Source organism: Martes martes (assembly GCF_963455335.1).
Source record: "Martes martes genome assembly, chromosome: X".
Classification (NCBI taxonomy): domain Eukaryota; kingdom Metazoa; phylum Chordata; class Mammalia; order Carnivora; family Mustelidae; genus Martes; species Martes martes.
The window spans coordinates 57,866,824-57,873,623 of NC_137897.1; positions in this window are offsets into that span (position 1 = coordinate 57,866,824).

Consider the following 6,800-nt stretch of genomic DNA (forward strand, 5'->3'; position numbering starts at 1 on the left):
GTTTGGGCTTTTGGTAGTGGTTTTTTTGGTGGAGGGGAACTGTTTTCTTAACAAATCACCTACTGATCTCATAATTCCTAAGCTAGATTATCTCTAAAGCCTCATTTAATTCTGACATTTTAAGTTTCCATGAGGTGATTCTATAACATTGTACTTCAAATTGTTATGCCTTTGAAGGTCTGCGTATGATAAATGGATAGTGTTTATGAAACTAGTCAATAGTGACATCAAAGACCACCTAGTGGAACACAGCCACAAGCAGGGAGGACAAAAACATTATTTCAGAACTAATCTTTGCTTTATAGCTTTTCAAAAAAGATTTGGTCAAACACCCAAAGCAGCACCTACCTCAGTATCTCCCAAAGGTAGTACTGCCCAAGGTAACACTACCATAAGAATTCTAGGTAGGAATCTGTAAAACCTATTCTATGTTTTGTTATTTACATAGGACTGCTGATGTTTCTCTTTTTCCACAATATGTTGAACCAAGATAATATTGATCAAAAAGAAAATTTAGGGGATGCCTGGGTGGCCCAGTCATTTAAGCATCTACCTTTGACTCAAGTCATCATCCCAGGGTCCTGGGATGGAGTCCCTCGTCAGGCTCGTTGCTCAGGAGGGAGCCTGCTTCTCCCTCTGCCTGCCACTCCCCCCTGCTTGTGCTCTGTCTCTCTCTGACAAGTAAAATATTTTCAAAAATTAATACAATTTAGACATTTCAAAATTAGGCTGTTATTTTTCCCTTGGGTAAAAAATACAAAAATTAGGTTAATATTACTTCACTCATACGTAGAATAAAAAAATGAGTAAATAAAAACAATCAGACCTATAAGTACAGAGAACAAACTGATGGTTGACAGAGGGAAGGAGTTTGGGGGAGTGGGCAAAATGGGTGAAGGAGAGTGGGAGATATAGGCTTCCAGTTATGGAATGAATAAGTCACTAGAATAAAAGGCACAGCATAGGGAATATAGTCAGTAATATTGTAATAGCATTGTATGGTGACAGATGGTAGATACATTTGTGATAAACATAGCATAACATATAAAGAAGTTGAATCGGTATGTTGTACACCTGAAACTAATGTAACATTGTGTGTCAACTATACTCAAAATATTTTCAAAAAATAGGTTAGACTCAATATGTTTAAAGTCTACAACCAGAAGTAAGTTTTTACTTTAATAGGACCTGTATTATGGTCTGATGGATGAAAAGTATGGCCATTAAGTTAATTTTTTCCTTATTATAAAAAGATAGGCTTCCACTAGAAAATATAAGAAGTATGAAGAAGAAAATAAAAGTTTACCCACCATCTACAACCATTTCAATGTTTTAAATGTTGCAACATAAAATTTTTGTGCGTATTTGTTATGTATTTTTTAAAAAGTTTTAATTAGATTGCATATTGTATGCTGCTTTTACAGTTTTGTATTTTCCCATTTAATCTTTGAAACTAAATTATGGTGATATAGAAGTACAATGTTTGAATATGCCATAACTTCCTATTGTTTGGTATTTAGTCTGTTTTCAGTGTTTTGCTATTATAAATAATGACTTCATGAGCATTTTTATACATAAATCTTCACCTAAATCTGGTAATTTCCTTCAGAAAGATTCCTATAAATTATGAGGTGAAAGAATATGAAGTCTTTATAGCTCTTGATGTATATTACATAATTGCTTTAAGAGAGGCATGGGAGATGTGACACTCAAAGTATTTGTCTTCCTCTGGATAGATGGGGAGAATTAAGAGTAAGAATTAATACAGACACATTATTTAGAGGCACTAATTGGGGCGGGATACTGTCAAAAATTGGAAGGCTCATACTGACGTTTCCCAGCAGCTAAGAATAGAACTGAGGGTCCTTGCTTCTCCACTTAAGGGCATGAGGACACCATCCTCAGCCCTGCAGATCTGTCCTTAAAAGTCAGTGCTATACCACCTCACACAAGTCAGAATGGCTAAAATTAAGAAGTCAGGAAACAACAGAAGTTCACGAAGATGCAGAGAAAGGGGAACCCTTCTACACTGTTCATGGGAATGCAAACTGTTATAGCCAGTCTGGAAACAACATAGAGGTTCCTCAAGACGTTAAAAATAGAGCTACCCTATTATTCAGCAATTGCACTACTGGGTACTTACCCCAAAGACACAAATGTAGTGATCTGAAGGGGCACCTGCACCTCAATGTTAATAGCAGCAATGTCCACAATAGCCAAACTGTGGAAAGAGCCCAAATGTCCATCAACAGATGAATGGATAAAGATGTGGTATATACAATATAATGCTACACAGCCATCAAAAAAAAAAAAAAAGAAAGAAAGATGTTGCCATTTGCAACGACATAGATGAAACTAGAGGGTATTATGAATTCAATTAATTAGTTAATTAAATGGAATAAATCAATCAGAGAAAGAATTATCATATGATCTCACTGATATGTGGAATTTAAGAAACAAGGCAAAGGATCATAGGGGAAGGAAGGGAAAAAAAAATGAAACAAGATGAAACCAGAGAGGGAAAAAAACCGTAAGAAACTCTTAATCATGGGAAACAAACTGGGGGTTGCTGGAGGAGAAGAGGGCTGATGGACATTGGGGAGGGTATGTGTTGTGATGAGCACTGGGTATTATATAAAACCGATGAATCATAGACCTGTACCCCTGAAACCAATAATACATTATATGTTATTAATTGAATTTAAATTTAAAAAATTAAAATAAAAAAAGTCAATGCCAGACACCTCATCCCTTAAAAACCACTGGCTTTCAAATTCTATGATTTACAAAGCTCTGATAGCTCAGTAAAAAAACAGCAAATATAATTTGTGTAGTCTGTAATTTCTATCCCATCTTTCAGCAGTCAGATATACTGCTTCCCTTGATAGCTTTTAAAATTTCACCTTCTGAAAGAGGCCCTTCCTTACATACTATTTGCCATATTCTGTGTCCCTACAGGGTTATTTCTCACTCTCCTAAAATGGCTGCTTACCTGCTTTATCAATTCTGGAAAGGCAGCCATGGTTTAGGGAAAGAAGCACTGTATCTATATTACATTTATTGTAAATCTGGCTTTATGCTTCCTGTCTGCTATTCCCCACTAGACAATTTTGAGAAAGCAGTTTAACTCTTAGCTTCTGTTTCTTTTGTAAAACAGAAATAATTACACCCAACAAAATTGTTAGGATTAAGGTAACATGTGAAAGAGCTGGGAAGATATCAAATCACAGTACTTTTGTTTCTGTGGAAGAGTAATTTCACAACCTATGCCTTCTGATAGGTGAATAAATTAATACAATTTTTCATCAGGATTGTCTACTACTGCTTGTGTTTTAAAACATGTTGATTTTTTAAAACTCTGCCAAGGTACAAGTAGTGGGTCTTTTCTCAGTTATTTTTACTTGGGGTGACTCCTCACATTCTTTTGGCATTCTTTGTACACCCATTATGTGCATGGCCCCTGCCATGTCTCATTTCTCTTTTCTAAGAAAACATCCTGAAATACAGTTGACCCTTGAACAACACAGGGGTTAGGGGCACCAGCCCCCTCCCCATGCAGTCAAAACTTTTTGACTCCCCAAAAACTTTACTAATAGCCTACTGTTGACTAAAAGCCTTACTGATAAAATAAACAGTCAATTAACACATATTTTGTAAGTTACATGTATTATATACCGTATTCTTACAATGAAGTAATCTAGAGAAAAGCTTATTAAGAAAAGCATAAGGAAAACACATTTATAGTACAACCTGTGCGGTTCAAACCCATGCTGTTCAAGGGCCAACTGTACCTACAGTTTGATCAGGGTTTTTGTGAATGAAAAGTAGGCAGCAATGCAGATAATCAGAGTGGCATAGATTATCAGAATGAAAGGCAGAGGAAGATTAAAGGATTACTTCAAATGCTTTCAAAAGAGAAATCTCCAAAGATTAGTGAATTTTCAACAAGCTAAGATAGGATGTACATAAAGTGGGCCAAAGAACAAGAGTGATGAATTATAAACAAGGACTTGATACTTTGGGATGTTGAAGAAATTTTCTGGGAATATTTTTCATCCAGCTGACTATTTGAAGTGATTAGAGAAGGGGAAAATTCTAATAAACCAACCTTTCAACTGGATGCTTTTAACAGCCATATTTGACAGGGAACACCTCTACATGTAGAGCCCCATTTTCCATGGTATCTCTGTCAGTCTGCTACTCTATAATGGGTAATCAATTATAATATTGTGTTTTACAATCCTTAATTTTATTTGTCTTTCAGTTTGGCTTTTATCTCTACCTTGGCTTTTATTCAACCCTGACTCAAATTTTCGTTTGCTCAAAGTGATAGGGACAGTCAACAAATAAATCTGTGCTCACAAATGGGAATGGGAACTCTACTGGCTACCCTACTGGGTTCACCTGAGTCATGTTAGTGTTGGCTTGGCCTCCAAGAATAATGTCCTTTGGTGTATTTCAGGCACAAAGTAAGAATTAAGTCTCAATTGAAAGGAATGAGTACCTGATTAAAAGATACCAGAATGCTATACCATAGAAAGAGAAATGATTTGATCACTCAGAACAGGCCTATGCTGACTCTAGAAGTTGTAATGAAGAGAGAAAGGAGGTCAAGTCCTACCATAAAGAACAGAGCAACTGGAGGGATATGTGCTGTTGGACCAAATAAGTCAGTAAGAATGTCACCTATGTTCTACTTTCTCCTCAGATCAGTAATAGCTGACAGAGACAATTTATGTTCATATTATCTAGCTCTTTCATAGAAAAGATTGGTAATGGGACATGGCCTGTAAAGAGGTTTTAAGATGTTCTCTCTTGTAAAAAAAAAAAAAAAATTATTTGTAACTTGGGAAAATGAATAGTTCCTCAAGACATGCCAGCAACTAAGCCTACAACACACTCACAGTCTACTTTAGAATCTCTGTTTTCGGGGGAGGAGTCAAGATGGCGGAGAAGTAGCAGGCTGAGACGACATCGGGTAGCAGGAGATCAGCTAGATAGCTTATCTAACCATTGTGAACACCTATAAATCCAACGGGAAATCGAAGAGAAGAAGAGCAACAATCCCAGAAACAGAAAATCGATCACTTTCTGAAAGGTAGGACCTGCGGAGAAGTGAATCCAAAGCGACGGGAAGATAGACCCCGGGGGGAGGGGCCGGCACCCGGCAAGCGGCGGAGCGACGGAGCACAAAATCGGGACTTTTAAAAGTCGGCTCCACTGGGAGGCATCGCTCCAGAGGCTAAACTGGGGGGAAACCCAGGCGGGGTCAGCATAACCCCAGGACCCGCGGGGTCACAGAAGGACTGGGGGTGTCTGAGTGCCGCAGAGCTCGCAGGTATTAGAGCGGGGAAGCCGGCTATAGCGACAAAGCCGAGGAGTGAGCTCTAAGCCCGGGGTTACCTTGTGCCGGTCGCAGGCTGGGTGGGCTCGGAGCGCGGCCGGAGGCCACGGAGACAAAAGCGACCCGGCGCTTTTCTCCAGCTCCAACAATTGACTGCTTTCCTCGAGGCGCGACCGCAAGCCAGGGAGGCGGGGCTATTGGGCGCTTTGCTCTGAGAGCGCACTGAGGAGCGGAACCCCAAGCTCTCGGCTCCTCTGGGCCGAGAGATTGGAAGGCCGCCATCTTCATTCCCGTCCTCCGGAACTCTACGGAAAGCGCTCAGGGAACAAAAGCTCCCGAAAGCGAACCCGAGCGGATTACTTAGCCCGGCCCCTGGCAAGGGCGGTGCAATTCCGCCTGCGGCAAAGACACTTGAGAATCACTACAACAGGCCCCTCCCTCAGAAGATCAACAAGAAACCATCCAAAACCAACTTCAGTCACCAAGAACAGCGGAATTCCACAGCAGGAGAAAGCAAATCCTACCTGGACAAAATGACAAGGCGGAAAAACTCACCTCAAAAAAAAGAACAAGAGGCCGTACCGAAGGCTGGAGACCTAATCAATACAGACATAGGTAGCATGACAGATCTAGAGTTCAGAATGACAATTCTCAAGGTTCTAGCCGGGCTCGAAAAAGGCATAGAAGATATTAGAGAAACCCTCTCCAGAGAGATAAAAGCCCTTTCTGGAGAAATAAAAGAACTAAAATCTAACCAAGTTGAAATCAAAAAAGCTATTCATGAGGTGCAATCAAAAATGGAAGCTCTCACTGCCAGGATAAATGAGGCAGAAGAAAGAATTAGTGACATAGAAGACCAAATGACAGAGAATAAAGAAGCTGAGCAAAAGAGAGACAAACAACTACTGGAACACGAGGAGAGGATTCGAGAGATAAGTGACACCATAAGACGACACAACATTAGAATAATTGGGATTCCAGAAGAAGAAGAAAGAGAGAGGGGAGCAGAAGGTATATTGGAGACAATTATTGGAGAGAATTTCCCTAATATGGCAAAGGGAACAAACATCAAAATCCAGGAGATGCTAAGAACGCCCCTCAAAATCAATAAAAATAGGTCCACACCTCGTCACCTGATAGTAAAATTTACAAGTCTTAGCGACAAAGAGAAAATCCTGAAAGCAGCCCGGGAAAAGAAGTCTGTAACATACAAGGGTAAAAACATTAGATTGGCAGCGGACCTATCCACAGAGACCTGGCAGGCCAGAAAGAACTGGCATGATATATTCAGAGCACTAAACGAGAAAAACATGCAGCCAAGAATACTATATCCGGCTAGGCTATCATTGAAAATAGAAGGAGAGATAAAGAGTTTCCAGGACAAACAAAAGCTGAAAGAATTTGCAAACACCAAACCAGCTCTACAGGAAATATTGAAAGGGGTCCTCTAAGCAAA